The sequence below is a fragment of the Ursus americanus genome, chromosome 13, assembly GCF_024610735.1.
Source record: "Ursus americanus isolate L20-20 chromosome 13, mUrsAme1.1.p, whole genome shotgun sequence".
Lineage (NCBI taxonomy): Eukaryota > Metazoa > Chordata > Mammalia > Carnivora > Ursidae > Ursus > Ursus americanus.
The window spans coordinates 70,807,297-70,822,374 of record NC_142139.1 but is presented as its reverse complement, the minus strand read 5'-3'; the positions used below and the strand labels follow the sequence as shown (position 1 = coordinate 70,822,374).

The following is a 15,078-nucleotide window of genomic DNA, read 5'->3' as shown; positions in this document are numbered from 1 at the left end:
AGAGCGTGGGGCACATTTTAGACATCTCTTTTACTCCCCACAGTGCTGGGCACGGAGCAGGAGCCCAATAAGGACTAGGGGGAAGGATGAACAAATGTCATTTAAGTTTAATTTAGAAGGTAGCTTCTGCACTAACTTTAAAAGACCGAATGAAGGTAAATCATCTTCACCCCCAAAGAGAACACAGGGGACTTCAACAAAATTTCCCCTTTGACGAGCAAGCAAGTTATAGGTGGACAGCAATGGTAATAAACTGCCTGCGGTTCATTCTGGTTTTAAAAGTACCCCCAGTGCTCACACACCGCTGGCCGGAGATAATCAGCAGTGTGGAGCCGAAGTGAGAGGTCGCCCCCAGCTCTCAGGGCAGGTGGAGACGGCATCCCCCTCACCGTGATGGATGGCAGCAACCTTCAGCTTCTAATTGCTCCCAAAGAATTCACGTATGATTCAAGCTCCAAATTACACACATGGGGAGAGGAAGGACAGAAGCCAAGGCAAGAGGTTCCGTCAGCAAAACTGGAATCACTTGGGAAATGGAGGAGGAAGAATCCCCCATCTTCACTGCCCTATAAAAGCCTAAGTGATGTATTTTCTTCCCCGGTTGACTTTTTTTAAGTGTCTCCCTCATAAGCTATTAATAACGAATTTCACAATCGCTGCATCATGTGATAGTCATAAAATATTGCCTGCACTTTTCCCAGCAAATTTTAGTATTGCGCCAATAATTGAATCCAAATTATCTATTAAGTTAATTCTTTAGTAGACAATATTTTACACTTGAAGTCATTTTTCACAAGTATTCCGGAATGAAGTGATTGTGGAATTAGCAATGACTTTTTCCCCCTCCTGAGCAACTAAAAATAAAATCGCTGGGTTCAGCCTGGAGGGTGTCAAGCTGTTATGAACTTTGTTTATACGTTTCCTCTTGCTAGTTAGAGCCAGCTCTGTGTCCTCAGAAATCACCAGGCAGACAACTGGACATTGCTACTCGATAGTCCGTTTCTTAGCCAGAGCCGCCCGGGGACCCCCTCACAAGTACAGTCACATGCCACCCTCCTCAGCCAAACTCTGCCTTGTAATTTGGGCCCTTTTTGTCTTTTAAGACTGGTGCAGAGTGAACTGGAGGAATCCAGCCAACCCGCAGCTCCCTTTTCTGAGCTCCACCTCCCATCCACCGGGATGGACCCCCCCCCCCAGGGGTGCTCGTGCCAGCGACCCTGTTCCACCCCTTCCCACTCTCCCTCCCACACAGGTTGCAATGGGGTGGACAGTGACCCCGCTGGGGCAATCTGATTGCCTTCCTCTAAGAAATTGAACTTTGAAAATCAAAGAGGCCCCAGCCAGGCTCTGTTGGTCCTTTGAAATAAGAAAGTGAAATTTCCACGCGCTTTGCACCGGGTCTTTGCTTCACAATCCCCAAATCCTCATGGATCTGGGGGCAGAAAAGAACAAGAGCAAGAAGGAGAAGGAGAGCGGAGAGGCCGAGCATGAGGCAGGACGCACACGACAGGACGTGAGGCCCCAGAGGCGCAGAGCCCGGACCCTGTTCCAGGGGCCGGTGTTCCTGAGATCCTCCCTCCCCAGGCTGCCCAAATACAATTTAGCATTTTTTGGCTCCTGTTTTATTATGAGGACACATGGGGGGGGGGGGAGACAAACTCGCATATCTAAACACTGAAAGGCCCCAAATGAACCCTAGCTCCTGACTAAATGTCTTGAGGACTGAGGGAAAAGCAGGCTCTGCCTAACGGTACCAGTGCAATTTCTCAACATGCGTTTCAGGACTTCCCTTCTGAGTCCTCCGCGTCGGCGTTGCTGCTCAGACCTGTCCAGCCCTTCCTCCTTCGCCTCTACCAAACGCTTCCAGAAGGCATCGAGCAGCAGGACGCCCTCTCTGCTGTGGAAGCCACCACCCTCTCTGCCCTCGCTGCCCCGTTCATGACTCATCCACGGCCCCGCAGAGTGAGCGGGTGCTGCTTACAGGACCTGCACAAGGTCCGTGACCGCCCGGAAGACGTGTAACTCAACACTTGTGTCCCTGTCACAGCTGTCTGTGATCAAGTCCCCACTGCTTACAGAACCGAGCTAAGTGATTTTCTGTTACAATCAACTTCAAAAGGGCCTTGCTCCAAAAAAATCCCGGAAAGGTGGCCGTGCCTCAGCCTTTGCCCTACCCATGGGAGACAGCATGAGATTTGGGGCCAAACAGACATGGATGCAACATGTCAGCTTAAAAAATAAAACAACGGATCTCATGTTTCTCCGTTCAGGGGGACGCTGCCGGAGGTTTGGGGTAAGCAGCCTTTCCAGAGTCAGAGAAGTTCCGTTCCATTCCTGGTTTCCTGAGAAATTTGTCATATTGATGATTATTGTTAAAAATGCATATTGAACTTTATCAAATGCTTTTTTGTAAATCTTGAGCTAATCATATGATTTTTTTTCCTCCTATGGCCCATTAATGTGGTGAATTGCTACACTTTCTGCTGTTAAACCATCCCTATATTTTTCACATAAACCCAACATAATTGCAGTGATTGTTTTTAATACGTATATTACCAGCTTCCGTTAGCTAATGTTTTATTTACTATTGTTTTCATCTATTTTTACAAGTGAAATGTGCCTACAATTTTTTTCTCCTGTGCTTGTCTGGTTTAAGAGGAGCAATTCAACAACTTCGTTAAATGAATCAGACAGCTTTTGTTTCTCTTCTTCTGTTTTCTAGGACAGCTTCTGTAAGATGGGGGCTATTTCTCCGGGAATGTTCTGTAGAACTCCACTGCAACGCTGTCTGGGCTCCTGCTTTAAAGGGAGCGGGTCGTCATGATTGTAATTTCTTTACTCATTACTGGTCTGTTTGAGCTTTCTTTTTGCTCTTTGCCAATTTTGGCACTTCTCATTTTCCCAGAGAGCTATCCAATTCATCTAATTGTTCAAATTCATTGGTGCTTCATGTATTTGTAACGCGATTTCTGTGCTTTTTCACTGCAGTCTGCTCTTCGTGTGTCTGTGCCTCTACACCCAGCATTCCCTCCGGTCTCTGGAGGCTTGCTCGCCACTACCTCCTCAGCCCCAGAGACGAGCGCTTACCTCGTTCGTTTTCAGCCTTCTACTAAATGGATGTAGGGCTACCCATGTCCCCCCACATGCTGTTTTACCTTTGCCCGCAGATTTTGCCATGTGGCTTATTCACTGAGCTCTAAATATTTTGTAGCTGCCTTTATTTCTTCTTTAATCTGCAGACTTCTTTTTTTTTTTAAAGATTTTATTTATTTATTTGACAGAGACAGAGACAGCCAGCGAGAGAGGGAACACAAGCAGGGGGAGTGGGAGAGGAAGAAGCAGGCTCATAGCAGAGTAGCCTGATGTGGGGCTCGATCCCAGAACGCTGGGATCACGCCCTGAGCCGAAGGCAGACGCTTAACCGCTGTGCCGCCCAGGTGCCCCTAATCTGCAGACTTCTTAATAGTGCCATTTTTTAGTCTCCAAACATACATGTTTTTGGGTTTTTTACTGATTTCAAGCTTCATCATATTATGGTCAGAGAACATCACCTGTGTGACATCAGTCCTGTGGAATTTACTGAGGTTGCCTTTGTGCCCTGATTTATGATGAATGAGAATGTTCTGCCCATAATCCAAATCATGTGTGTGTTCTGTTTAAGTACAGTTATATGTATGTGTGGCTAGACACACGTATTTAAGCATGAGCTTAATAATAAGTTGTTCCATGCTTCTAGGTATTTCACAGATTTTGTCTGCCTGCTTTAACCACTTTTGGAGAAACATGTTGAAGTATTCGACTAAAATACTGGCTTACCTATTTTCCCTGTGTTACTGCGGCTATCTTTACATGCGCGTGCATGTGTGAGTACACACGCACGTTTGAGGGTGTATTGTAGACGGGGATATACTTTCCATTATTGTTACAGTTTCATGATCTTCCATTCCTTACTGAATACTCCTCTTTTTATTTTCTCATAAACTTTCTTTCATTCCTATTTGCTTACTATATCTTCTTCTACAGCTTTATTTCCACCTTCTTGTCGTGTCTCCTATGAAAAGCGTATTCCTAAATCCTGTGTTTTTCAATCCAATTTAAGAGTCTCCATATTTTAGATTATGAGTTGAATCCGTCTATACCATTGTAAATGGATGGTATATTAAGAATTGGGTTTGCCATTTTGTTTCACTTTTTCTATTTTCCTTACTCTTTCCTCCCTCCTTCCTCTTTCCCGCCGGATAGATAAAATTTTCCTCTGCTAGTTTAAAAGCTCTACATTCTATTTTTATGGTTCTGGCACCAAGTTCCTCGAGTTGTTCGTGTCAAAAATGGCATCATGCTTGAGTCCCCTCTTTCTCTCACCAACTCATCAGGCTATCGCATTGCTTCTTCCTTCAAAATATGTCCAGAACCTGCCCTCTTACTTCCCACCGACTCCACTGACACCACGTTGCTCCAAGTCACCACTGTCTCTCGTCTGAATTAATGGCGTCACTTCCCAACTGGTCTCCAGTCTCCTATCTTGGCTGCCTAGAGCCTACTCTCCACGCAGGGACAGACCAATCATTTTAAGACGGAAGTGCATGCCACTCCCCTCCTCAAACCCGCCAAAGTCTCTCACATCACTCAGAGTAAAAGCCGCATCTTTACAGGGGTCACCAGGCCTCCCCATCTCAGACGCCCTCTTCCATCAATCTCCTCTTGGCTCACTCCACTCTGCACATGTCAGCCTCCTGCCTGTTCTTCAGAGTTGCCGGGTGTGCTCCTACCTCAGGGTCTTTGCCCTGGCTCTTCCCTCTTCAGAACACACTCTTCCCCACATATCCACCTAACTACTCCCTCACTTGTTCGGGGCTTGGCTTCAGGACTTGAGGAGGAGACCTGCTCAGCCCATCCTAGTTAAGTTGTAACATTGCCCACCCTGGCACTTCCTATCTCCTTTATACCACCCCATTTTTGCACAGTGCTCACAGACCTGCATCGTTAGTTCGTTTCTTATGTCTACGGGGAATTGTCCGTCTTCAGATCTCTGCGCAAGAAGCGTAATTGACCAACAGTCTGAGCTCTGCCCTTTGGGATCCACCACCATGCTCAGGGGCTGCTCGCAGCCAGCAGCTGAGCACAGCAGGCAGGAAGGCAGGCCCAATCCAGCAGAATGCAATAGTCCTCCGACAGCCAAACTGGGTTTAAGGACTCCCACCTGCCAGGCCAAACCAGTCCTGGAACCAGTCCTCTTTCCACACCAAGCCTCCTTCCTTCCCTCTCCTTCTGCAGGTTATCTGGTCTGTATCACAGTGTGACGGCTCTCCATGCCTTTCCTCATCCATTCCGCAGGAAATTGATCCCACTGTGACATTTCCTTGCTGGACCTGGACTGTGTCTGTTTTGTCCACTGCTGTACCCAAGTGCCACTTATAACAGGTGTTCGGTAAGTGTCTGTGAAATGCATGTCTAATGAAGGCCAAGTGCAAGTCATTGGCGTTCTTCTTAGAGCCCGCACCCAAACCCCACCTCAACACTCCCTCAGCTGGGGTTTGTAATAAAGGAGGTGAATCTGTCCTTTACAGGCTGGTTCTTCTGACAAGTTGGCTAACTAGCTACATGCTCAGTGAGGATGATCCCAGGGTCCAACTAAGCAATCATAACCAATACTTGCATAGTGGTTTAGAATGTGCAAAATGCCTTCACAAACAGATTATCATATAATCCTTACCCATTATCTAGTTTAAATTTGGCAAAAATAAACACAGAGAGGTTGAGTTGCCCAAGATCTTACCACAGAGCCAGGCTTCAAATGGGTTGTTTGTGTCTGGGCCCATGATCTTCCCACCATATCCTATGGCCCACACCGAATGAGCCCCAGAGTGGGAGAAGAGTAAAAGTGAGTGACTTCTGGAGAAGTCTAGTTATGGACTATATAGGCTTGCTGCTAAGTGACAGAGCAGGCCTAGAGAACCATCTTGGGGACGGGCCCGTGCTCATAGCTCTACAATGGGGTGCTACTGGTTCTCCCTGGAGTGGAGTGACATTGAGGTCCTATACAAGAAGCCATTTCCTTGGGCTCAAGGAGTGTAGAGAAGACTTAGCTAAATAAGAGGGTATATAGAAAAGAGCCACAGAGGGAATGCAGGCTTCCAGTCAAGCCTGGGAAGATAAGACTGGACGTTGGACAGAGAAGCCTCTAGACCAAAGAATTTTCAAAAAAGCCCTCCCCTCACCCCCAGCAAAACTGAGGTGAGGTCTCATCCAATCTCATAAACCTAGGAATGCCTTTCATACCTACCGTCTTGAGGACATTCTTGTACTCAGAACAGTGGAACAGACACTGTTCAGCTAATGGGTACTTTAGAGCAGGGGAGGGGGCAGGGGACCTAGGAGGGCCGGACAACATTGATAAGCCCTGACCCCACCCCAAGCATGCAGTGCCGGTGCTCCAGTAAGGCCCGGCCTGGCCCTCAGTCTCTGAGCTGCTCTAATGCAGAGCTGTAACCATGATCAGTGATGGAACGAACAAGCCAAAGGAGCCCTTCTCTCCCTTGAAGCCTGGAATAGAAATTACCAGTCTCTCTTCTGCTTCAGCCAGGGACCCCAGCCCTGAGGCCTGCATGTGCTTCCAGCCAGCTCCATAGCCCTGGCGTGCAAGGCAGCAGCCAGAGCTTCCCAGCCCACCTGCAGCGGCACAACGGTGGGGCAAGAGGGGGTTACAACATACGACATGGAGCCCTGAAGCCCTAGTGGCACCTGAGCAGAGACTGGCCTCTGGGTGCAAATAGCCTCCAGCGTTTATTCTAGACACACTACTGCCGTTCTCATTGTCCATGCGTGCCGTGAGCCTGCAAGAGAGGGGGGGAGGAGGAAAAAGGACGCGAGCTGTAGAGCTCTAATCGAATCTCCTCCTCCCTCACCTGTCACTAGATGTCACCCACCACTCATTTATTCATTCATTCATTCATTCATTCATTCATTCATAACAATTAGAATGTATTAGTCGCCTTCCACATGCCAGGCACATTCTGGTATTCTGCAAACTCTTCTGCCAGAGGAAGGCACCCTTGGCCACTAAGAAGCTATCAAACTGCGGGCTTCAGACTTCCATCTATAAACTAAGGGACAGAATAGAAACTGACCAAGGTCCCTGTTAATTCTGACATTCTCGATTACAGTGGGGAAATTTTGTATGTTATCAACACACTTTTCCATTTACTCTTTGTTCTCCTCCCCACCCCCGCCCAGGCAGCTAGGTCTTTCCTTAACCATTGCCTCAGGAAGAGGACAAACACATCTCCCTGGAGCCTCCTCCTGCCTCTAGAGTGTCAAAATCTTGCGTCCCTACGTCACCAAGAGTACTCCAGGGTCTGCTTAAATGACTGAGGGGTCGAGGATGCCCTCCCCTCTTTCTAAATAACCTTCCCCCAGTACTGACAGGGAAGAGGCGGTCGACATCTGAAAGGGAGCAGGGATGACCTGGCAGCAACCTTGTGGGTCGTTGCATCGGGACAGCTGGGATGGTGACATCCCGGTGCACGCCTGCATGGGCAGTTACGTCAAGGACTAGAGGGGCCACCCACGCCCCCGAGTTTGACATACATTACAAGGGCCCAGGATGCCTAGCTTGAGGCATCCCATGTGGCTGGGGAGCAGGGGAAGAGGATGGCTGGAACATCTAACTCCTTCCTGCCTCGGGCGGGGTTGGCTCAGAATCTAGGGCTGTGGGTGGGATGGGGCCCTAGAGGGCCTGCCCAGAAAGGGCTGGAGAGTGGAACATGCCAGAAAATGCCTCCCAGGGTGAGACTCACCAGCCAGCCAGCTCCCTGGAGAGCTCCCTCTGAGGCAACCACAGCCTGGTTGGATTTTCGCCCAGGTTCCCCTCACCCCACAGCATTCCTTTCCTTAGACCCTCTCCCTCCTCCCAGCAGGCCTCATTCATCCAGCCTGAACCCTGTTTCTCGGCAGCCTCGGTGCCAACCCGCTGTCTCTGCCAGCCACAGCTACACCTTGCCAGCAGCCTGCCAATCAACCGGCACAGGGTTCCCCCGGGGACCATGAGCCTCGCAACCCCACCTCGTCCCAGCGATGAGAGTTAGAGCTTTGTCTCCTGGGCTGCTCCTGCCCCCACCAGCCTGTACTGCCCCTCACCACCCCAGCCTGAATTTAGCTCGAAGGCCCTTGGGCAACTCATGTTCCTGTCTGGGGAGCCCAGCCAAGCCCCCCAGGGGCTGCCCCTGTTCCTCTCTTGACCTTATTGTGTAGGTCTAACTACCTAACAACTGCGATGTCATTACATCCCCCCTTCTAAGCTGCCTGCCCAGCAGCAACCAGGGAATTACACACTACTTAAGGGGAAAGTGTTGCTAATAGAAAGCAGTAGATGAACAAGGGCTGTCGCAGGCACCTCGCTTCCATTCCTTAATTTACAACAAACCTCTGTTTATTGAGCCGGTAACATATTTGAACACTGACTCATAAGAGGCCCTTCTCGCGGACACTGTGTATATGTGGCAAATAATTCCCCTTCCACTGAGGTGTGTGCAGAATTCAGCCCAGGCAATTTACAGGGCTGTTCGGGGAGGGGCGTGCAGGGGACACTTCAGTTACAGACCAGACTGCATAGCATCTGGGGGTGCCCTGCCCTGTGGAGGATCCCCCCCCGCAGCATGGCATGTGATCCCCACCCCACGGGCAACTCCAGGCAGGGCCCACTGCTCTCACATTGGTGCAGAAAGGTAGAGGTGCGGAGGGAGCACCCGACTCTCTGTGGCCTGTCTCCCCGCCAGCACTTCTCCGCCTGCTTTTTCACTCTTTCTTCAACCAATTCCGTGAAGCAGGCCAGGCTGCTGGGACCATGTCCATTTTACAGGTGAATAAACAGAGGCCCCGAAAGAGATGGTCAGAGTGGCTCAAGGTCACAAAGCTTTTTGTTCATCATCTGTTCTGCACCCTAGGAGGACATCCACGTCTTCTTTCTTGAGAAAGGGCAAGGAGGAAAGGCTGCCCCCCAACGCCCTCCCACTTGCAGGAGATGCAGCAGTGTGTCAGCCCCTGGTTGAAAGACAGAACTCGCTGTAAACGGTGAAGACGGGGAGACAAAAGACATCTGATTGGCGTGAGAGCGGGTTATGACAGATGAGATTAGAAACCAGCTCGTCTCCCCCGCTTATCACAAAGCCCTTGAAAGGCAGCGGGTAATCAAACCTCATGACCAGGATTAAAGGATGCCCTTCACCCCAGCCCCACCCTCCGCACACACACGCACGCGCACACTCACACACACACAAGCCCATGCGTGCACACGTGCGCATGCACGCACACCCCCACACACATTATTTTCTAGAAGAGAAACAAAAGGTTCCCAAGGGTGTCCCACATTCAAGGATATGACTATAGGCGAGCTATACTCGGGCCCAGTCCAGCCCAAGGAGAAGCCTTGCTCACAGGTGACCCCACAACCAGCCCTGGGCACCCCAAAATCACGGCAGACCAGAGAGGCAACAGAATGAAGCAGAGTGTGGAACCCAAGTTCCAAGTGTCACTTGCTAACCTCGTTACCTGGGTGAGCATTAAACTCTCTGAGCTTCAGCTTCTTCAACTATAAAATGGAAAGGGTAGCAATCATACAGATTATTTTTTGAGGATCAAGTGACATATTAGACATTTACACAGTGCCTGGCATGGAGCTGCTGCTTAACTAGTCAACCACATCCCCTTCCTCTTCCCTCTTCCTTCTCTGCTACAATAGAACAGCTCATTATCTCCAGAAAGCTCCCCCCGCCCAGGTTGAGCTCCCTAGAAACAGACCCCAGCATTCCGAACCAGGATTCAGGTGGGAGTGCCTTCCCAAGGCCACGCTCCCCAGAGAAATCTGGAAGGAAGAAAGAGCCAGGGTGAGGGCCGTTTCGGCCAGGCCCAGGAAGGTAACCTCAGCAGGGTCCTCAGGGTCCATGACACATCCGAGATGTCCTGATGGTGAGGCCGGGAGTTATCCTTATGCTCCCGTACTCCCCGGTCCCGGGAAAAGAGCCCAGAGCAAGGGCGCGAGGAGGTGTGGTTCCTGGAGCTTGGGGAAGCAGTTCCCAAACCCCCAGGGCTACCCTCGTGAGGGCAGGTGTTGGAAGCTCACTGGAGCCAGGAAGGGACTCACAGAAACATTCACAGAGTGGGTGTCTGCGGGGCTGTGGTCAGAGGGAACCCCAGCTGTTAATCAGCTCCAGGCTGCCAAATGGCACGAGACCAGCATTACGGAGCACGCCAGGGTAAGCAAGGGTGATCCCTAGTATGCAGAAGCCACCTTGTCAAGCGCCGGTGAACATCTGCAGACGCTCTCTGATCCGCTCCCAGGATCACGTTTCATGAAGTGAACAGGGCAGATAGCTTTACCTTCTTTATAAAGCGAGGTCCGGAGAGGTGTGATGAATCACCCCAGGTCACAAAGCTAATTAACAGCGATCTTAATCCAGGTTTCTGGACTCCTGGCACCGGCCTCTTTCCAAAACTAGTGTTCAAACACACAGGCATGCACACCATATGTTTGATCATCTACATGGCATTCTGGCCGCTTTTCAGCAGGAACGCGATTTGTAGAGGAGCGGGGCCGAACCTAGAGGAGCCAGAGCCACGAGAAAGTGTCCTTCCCTCCAGGACGGGCAATTCTCGGCTCCCCTGTGGGAGGTGGAAGGAATCCCAGCGAGAACTAATGGGGACTTCACGTCTCAGCGTGCATTTTTTCCATTTATTTGCTCCCCTAGAAACATGAGGGTGCTGCGGGCACATGAACTCGGCGGAAGGAAAGGAATGAGTAGCCTCTGCTGAGCGCCGTGGACTGGGGGCAGGCCACGCAGCACTCGGGCTCCGCCTGACCATCAGTCCCTCAGAGGCAGGGCTGCCACGTCCCCGGCGTGCCCAGCCCTTACGCACAGGCGCCCACCAACGTGTGCTGAACGAATCAACGAGTACAAGACACAGGGAGCAGAGCTCCGTGGTGGGGACCTCGGAAACAGGCCGCGTCAGCCAGTGTGAGAGGTAAAGACAGGCTCAACAAGACAGGGGACACCCGAAGAGGTTGGGAGAAGGACACAAAGGAAAGTGGGAATATTCCAAAGACATCCCTGGCTGCCACGAAACGTCTCTGCGGGCAGCAGTTCCCGCCAAACACCTTGCACACATGCCAGTCTGCTTGTTTATGTCAGAGCCCTCGGGGCCTGCAACTATGAGAATGTTCCCAAGAGCTCCAGTCTCGGGAGCTTCTCCAGACTTCCCTCCCTGGCCCTCGGAGAACCAAGCTGGGGCCATCAGCCTGGATGTCCCCCTGATGCTTTGGCTCCAGAACCTGGGAGAATGGGCTGCTCTCCATCCAGCCAAGAGAGCGTGAGGAGGGTGGCAGGAAATCGAGCCTGAACTCTGGCAAAATGTGAAGAGACTAGTGGAACAAAGTGTCTGTTTCCAGATGGGGTTGAAGTTTGACACATTGTTTATCCTCCCTCGCTGTCGAAGTTTCAAAGCCACACAGAGAACAAACCAGTGAGAGGTGGGTGGGCAGCCGGGCCACCGCCCCCCCCACCCTGGCATGCATGCACTGTCAGCCTGGGAACAGCTGGCCCAGCATCCCCCCTCTTGGAGCTTGCCTGTCCATGCTTTGCTCTGGCCATAGCAGGAAGTCCAGTCAAACCTGCTCTGTCCTCTAGGGCAAGGGGCTGAGAGATGCTGCCTCTCAAAGGGGCTTCCCTTTACCCCAAATGTTTGCTGCAGAGAGGTGCTGCTGGACAGCAGGCGCCTCGCAGGAACGCCGGCTGGCAGGGGCTCTGGAGAGGGACCTAGAGCAGCCCCCCATTTCACTGGGGAGGAAACTGAGTCCTGCAGAGGAGAAGGGGCATGCTCCCAGTCTCACAGCTACTTCTTCTCCCTACTCCGAGAAGATATTCTGCCAACCGGGTGCCAGGGGTCACAGGTGGAATCCAGGCCGGGTAGGGTGCTGGCGAGAGGGGGAGCTGCTCTTGCCAACATCACACACCCAACGCCTACCACAGGCCGGGTTTGGGAAAAGTAATCTCTGGCTCACAATTCCTTGCTGTTAGCACATTTTGGAAAACCCAAGTTTTTCCAGGACATACTCTCATTAGTCCTTGGGGACTTCAGAGAAAAACAGAAAGGAAACAGACTTTTTCCTCCTGACACCAACAAAACAAAAACAAAAAACGCACACACAAAAACACAAAAACAACCAGGCTGCAAGAGCAGCCAAGAGAGGGTGGGGCAAAGGGCCAGGCTGCCGAGAACCACCACCGTCCTTGGGGACCACTGGCCTCCACAGCACAAAGCCCACGTTCCTTTCCTTGTCTTGCCCCTTTGGCTGTGGGCCCACAGCGACCCCTCACTGGACACCGCTCTGCCAGAGCCCCTCCAGGTCCTCCTGGCACGTCCTCAGCAGCTGAGGGGCTTACAGGGCCGACACTTCACATGGGGTCTCCACGAACATCTCCCTAACTTCTAGAGCGCATCCCAAAGAGGGCCTCAGAACTGATGTCTGAGGACCATGACCATGATACCTCCTGCATGGTCATTACTTGGGTTACTGCTTACTGCTCCCCCATAAAGATTACCAATAAAACCCTTACAAAGGGGGCACTTGGGTGGCTCAGTTAAGCATCCGACTCTTGATTTCAGCTCAGATCATGATCTCAGGGTTGTGAGATCGAGCCCCACACCAAGCTTTACGCTGGGCATGGAGCCTGCTTAAGGATTCTCTCTCTCCCTCTCCCTGTGGCCCCCACCTCCCACTTGCACACTCTCTCGCGCTAAAAAATAAGTTAGTTAGTTAGTTAATTAATTATTAAAACCCTTTTTAAAAAGGGGGGGGGCTTATGTGTCTTGTCAGCAAAGGGGTGAGGCAGCAGAGGTGAGCTGCCTGTGGGACACATGGCCCATGGGAACAAGGCCTGTGGGACACACAGCCTGTGGGACAGGGAGGAGAGCTCCAGAAGGAGAGAAAGGGAAGATGGCCTGGTGCCCAGAGATCCCCCCAGGGCCACTGGGCTGCCACAGTGACCCATTGCCTGCCTCTCAGGACGAGGGGCTCCCTCTGCATTATCCCCTGCAGTGCTTCCTGGAGGGAAAGGAAGGACCAGAGGGATCTCTTGAAGCATCTTCCATCAGTTTCCTTGAGAGAGATTTGTGGATAGGAGAGGGATATTGCTGGGTGTGTGGATAGGGTTATCCATTGGAGCTTTCAGAATTCCCTGGGAAACAGGCCACGGTAGGGGTAATTTGAAAAAGTATTTTCAAGTGTATGATATTTCGTATTTAAAAACAAAAATTAATTTATGTCTTTTTCCTAATGCAAAACTATGGAAAATGAAATCCAACATGCTTTCGATTGCTGGAGAAAAGCACGTACCGGCGGTGGTTCGCTGTGGGATGGGAAGACGAGCCCTGCGGGGAGCAGAGAAGGATCGTCAGGGGAAGAGCAAGAATTCCATGCCCATCCAATCGAAACCCAGGTTTTCAGGACCTGGGGTGTGACACAGGGTTGGTCTTATCCGCCTGGCTCCTGTGGCCCCTCCCCTAGCTTCCCCCTCGCAGGGTAAACTGGCACTCGCGGGAAAACACACATTCCCAGGGCCCATCGCAGACAGGGGCCTGGGATCTGGATTAATTTTAACAAGTAACCCAAATGATTCTTATGGTCAAGCTAGGTTAGAACATATGGACTTCCAGGACAATTCAGATAAAAAATGTATTCATCAAAAGCCGAAACTAAATAAAAAAAGAAACCCAGAGAAGCCTTGCTCCATACCTCCCCAGTCCCCCACCACAGAGAGCCCTTTGATCCAATCCTTGTTATCCCCGCAATGTTTCTTCATGCAAATATTTCTTCCCATTTTTCCACAAAAGATATGATACTGTTTACATATTCTCTACCTAGCTTTCTTCACTTTAACAAAAATACCCTGGAGATCTCCACGTGTTCCTACATGGAGAGTTCCCCCTTTCTCCCCGCTGCAGTTGCCCACTGCGTAGATGTACCATGGTGTATTCATCCCTGCCCCTGTTGCCGGGCATGGGGGTGTTCCCAGTGCTCTGTCGGCAGCAGTGACGTCACCAACGGCTTTGTACCTCTGTGATGTCATACCTGTGCAGCTGTGTCTGTAGGATAGACCCCCACAAGTGGGATGGCTGGGCAGAAGGGTGGATGCATTTGTGATGCGGGGAGACATTACCAGGGTCTCACCCAAGGACGTGCTCTGCTTTACACCCCACCGGCGGTGGCAGAGGCCGCGTGCTTCCCCACAATTTAAGCCAGCACTGTGTTTGGTCAAGATTTGGGATTTTTGCCAGAGCTGAGAGGTGAAAACTGGTATCTCCGGTGTTGTCTTCATTTGCATCCCTCCCATTAGGAACAGGGTGTGCATCTGTTGGAAGAGGAAAAGGCCATTTGCATTTCTGTTTTGTGAACTCGGTGTTCGTATCCCTTGTCCGTTTTCGTACTGGGTTATGATCTTCCAGATTTCTCATTCTTTTCGTGTTAGAAGGATTAGCTCTTTGTGATATGCATTGCAAATACCTTTTCTCAGTTTGTCATTTGCCTTTTGACTCTACTTACGGTGTTTCGGACATGCATAAACTTCTTTATTTTTACATAATCAAATTTGCCCATCTTTTCCTTGGCTTCTAGATTTTGAATCATAGTTAGAAAGGCTGTCCTCATCCAAGGTGATCTCCATGTTTCCATACAGCATTTTTATGTGTGTGTTTAACATTTAAATCTTTGTTTCACCTGGAGATTTTCCCAATGCACGGTATGAGGCACAGAACCAAATTAATCTTTTTCCAAAAATGGCTATTTTGTGGTCCCCGTATCCTTTATTTAAAATTGATCTTTACCATATCGATTTGGGAGTTCTCCTGTATCATTTACTAATTTCTCATATATGTTCTGGGCCTATCTTGGGAGCGTTCTGTCCCTTTGGTCTGTTTTTCAATGCAGCCGCCACATCATTCCAATTACTGAGGCTGTATAGTGTTTGCAAGTTGTCTGGTAGGGCTGGTGTCCACTCCCTGCTCTTTTCTTTTTTTTTTTTTTTTTTA

At 50.5% G+C, this 15,078-nt stretch overlaps 1 long non-coding RNA gene across 1 annotated transcript; it reads left to right on the top strand.

Moving 5' to 3' along the window:
• The first annotated feature begins 2,077 nt into the window (after nucleotides 1-2,077).
• On the top strand, nucleotides 2,078-14,603 carry LOC148109119 (uncharacterized). The gene is made up of 3 exons (XR_015726443.1): nucleotides 2,078-2,293; nucleotides 5,335-5,428; nucleotides 10,743-14,603. It is a non-coding gene; the product is annotated as an uncharacterized LOC148109119 (long non-coding RNA).
• The last annotated feature ends 475 nt before the right edge of the window (nucleotides 14,604-15,078 follow it).